The sequence below is a fragment of the Eupeodes corollae genome, chromosome 1 (assembly GCF_945859685.1).
Source record: "Eupeodes corollae chromosome 1, idEupCoro1.1, whole genome shotgun sequence".
Lineage (NCBI taxonomy): Eukaryota > Metazoa > Arthropoda > Insecta > Diptera > Syrphidae > Eupeodes > Eupeodes corollae.
In genome coordinates this window covers 35,076,447-35,079,236 of record NC_079147.1, presented here as the reverse complement: position 1 = coordinate 35,079,236, position 2,790 = coordinate 35,076,447, and positions in this window count along the sequence as shown.

Sequence of the window (2,790 nt, the reverse complement as noted above, 5' to 3'; positions counted from 1 at the left end):
AAGCTCAGGAGGCTAGGAACAAAGATTTCAAAGTATATCGGGAACAATTTAGCAGGAAAACATCACGAAAGGATACTATGACGGATGTTTTTAATAGATTGCTTATCTCTTCTGATCCCCTAATAACTTATACACGCACAATGCCAGTGATCAACCGGAAAATTTTTCACCCTGAAGTCATTGAAATGTTAATTGAAGAACCATTAATTTCTTAAAAATAAAATATTCAAAAACGTTAAAAATTGTTGTTAATACTTTTTTAGTTTAACATATTATTTAATAAATTTCATTTGTTATAGTAGTGAGTATCAATATTCAACAATAGTGATAATTAAAAATAGGATACTAAATTTTGAGCACTGCTTAGTATGAAGGGGACCCACTGTGCACCGTGCTTAACCGCAGGGAGTACATTTGCTGGCTTTAAACGTGTTCCTTTCGATCGCCTTACTGTCATTCTACCATCGGAGTAAAATAAGTTGAATTTGCTTTCATCACTGAAAAGCACACTTTTCCATTTGCTTATAGTCCAGTTCAGATGGTTTCTTGCAAATTCAACCCTGATTAAATATTTGAATTACTTGTTTCGACAGATGTTTTTTTTTTATTAAATAGCTGTGTGTCTACGACGAGTTGTTTACTAAAAGAAACCTTTATGCAAATTTGAATTTTCTATTTACTGAATCAATTGATTTGAAATTGTTTATTATATAGTTAAATGAATTTCTTTATAAACCCAAGTTACAATACGGTCGATGGAACTGTTGGTGAAACATTTACATATATAAAACTATCAAATTTTAAACATTTGTTTGCTTTGAATGTGGCCGCCCATTTCAACCAACTTTCATTCAATAAAAAATTCTTTTTGAACTCTCCTAAGTGTGTATGAAATTTGTGTTAAATTATCCATCAATTATGTACTGAAAGTACATTCCAACTTTCTTCAAAGATGGTTTTAGTTTTCGTATGATAGGTATGCGGAAAATCATATTAATGTAGTATATTGACCCGACATGTTGATATCCTAAGCGTACAACAGTGATGAACATTCATTGTATTGCTATTCTTATTTTTGGTTCTTGATTTTAATTAACTCCCATTGTTTAGAAAATACTCGCAAGTTTGTACACTATTGAGTACCTAATAATTTTCATAAATCTCGAGCACTAGGTAGACCCGCTCATATATTTGTGTCCAATGTCCTGTGTGTTGCTTTTTCTAAAAGTATTTATTTCTTCTTTTATAGCTCACAAAATCTTCAAACAAGTATTCTCAGATCATCGTGGTTACCAGTAACTCAAGTTTCAACAAAAGAAGTAATATGTAGCTATGTAAATGAAACAAAAAATAAGTTTTTCTTTTATATGGTAATCATGTCTTGACATTTTTGGAACGATTCATCGATAATTTGGTGATGATTTGTGTTATTTATTTTCATTTGTGATAGTGCAAATAGCAGTCTTACCAATCTTGTTCGAATGGTAAAGATAAACAACTAATTGCTTTAGAAACTAGTATAATTTTGGATATTTTCAAACCGAATTTTCAAAAATAATTACTAAGGAGAATTGGTATTTTTATTTACCTATTACATTGAGTTATGTCATTGAAAAACTTTTTGTATTGGCACTGGGACTTTTGTACTAATGGTTAATAAAAAGAAATAACATCATGATAAGCGAATAATTCTTAATTCGATTTAGTGAATAAAGTTAATGGTAATAATTATGAGCCTAGTGCGCAGTTTAGTTCAAGAGCATAGATAAAAATACAAAATTGTAAATGGTTTGTCTATGACACTATAACGAATAGCGTTTGTGTTGTGTGACGTGTTTTAGCCATTTTATTAATCGAATTAATTTCTATTTAGACAGCTCACAACCTGCTTAGTTTTTTTTTATTAATTATGTTATCCAAATGACAAGAAAAACCGTTACCTAAACATCAAGACGCGAAATTTTCTATAAAATCCGGTTAGTTTTGATCAGGGATGTTATGGAGTAAATTTATATATTTTATATTAATTTTTTTTTACCATTAGATCATTATTTTTTTAAAGTAATTATAAGGTATTCCAATATGTTTTTGAAATAAATGCAAATTCAGTTTGATTTTTCCAAGTTGATATTAAAGAAGGCATTATACAAAAAAAAAATCCGGAATGTTTCTAGCATCACATTACCTAAATCAAATGAAAAACTAATAACAAATGCAAAATGGTCATCTCGACCTCCATAAACATACCAAACTATCCCCACATAATATCATTAAAATGAAGAAAATCAATTTTCTCATTTATTAATTAATATATATGTTCACATTTAATCACAAAAAGCAGAATAAAGATGAAGAAAAATATTTGTCTAAATATGTATATATGTAATATATATTTTTTTGTAGTTTTTTTTGTTCAGTGTTTTGTTTTAATTTTACATTAATGTGTTTATAATAAATTATTATATACGAACAATACAGCAGTCTTATTTAAGATGAATTTTTTTTAATAATATTTTTTTTTTTAAATAATTGTAATTATTTTTTTTTTTGTATTTTATGAAACTTTTAATTTAGCTTAAATTAAAAATATACAACAACGTTTAATTATTTAGTTTTATATTTTTTAGGGATTACTTCAATAATTTGTTCAATGTTTTCCTTAGCTTTTTATTTTTTTTAGTGAAAACAATGTTTTATTATGTTATTCTCATTTTTTGTGTACATATTTTAAATAATTTTAAGGAAACAGCGGTTCATCATTTGTCACGAAAGAAACGAAACATTTTATTA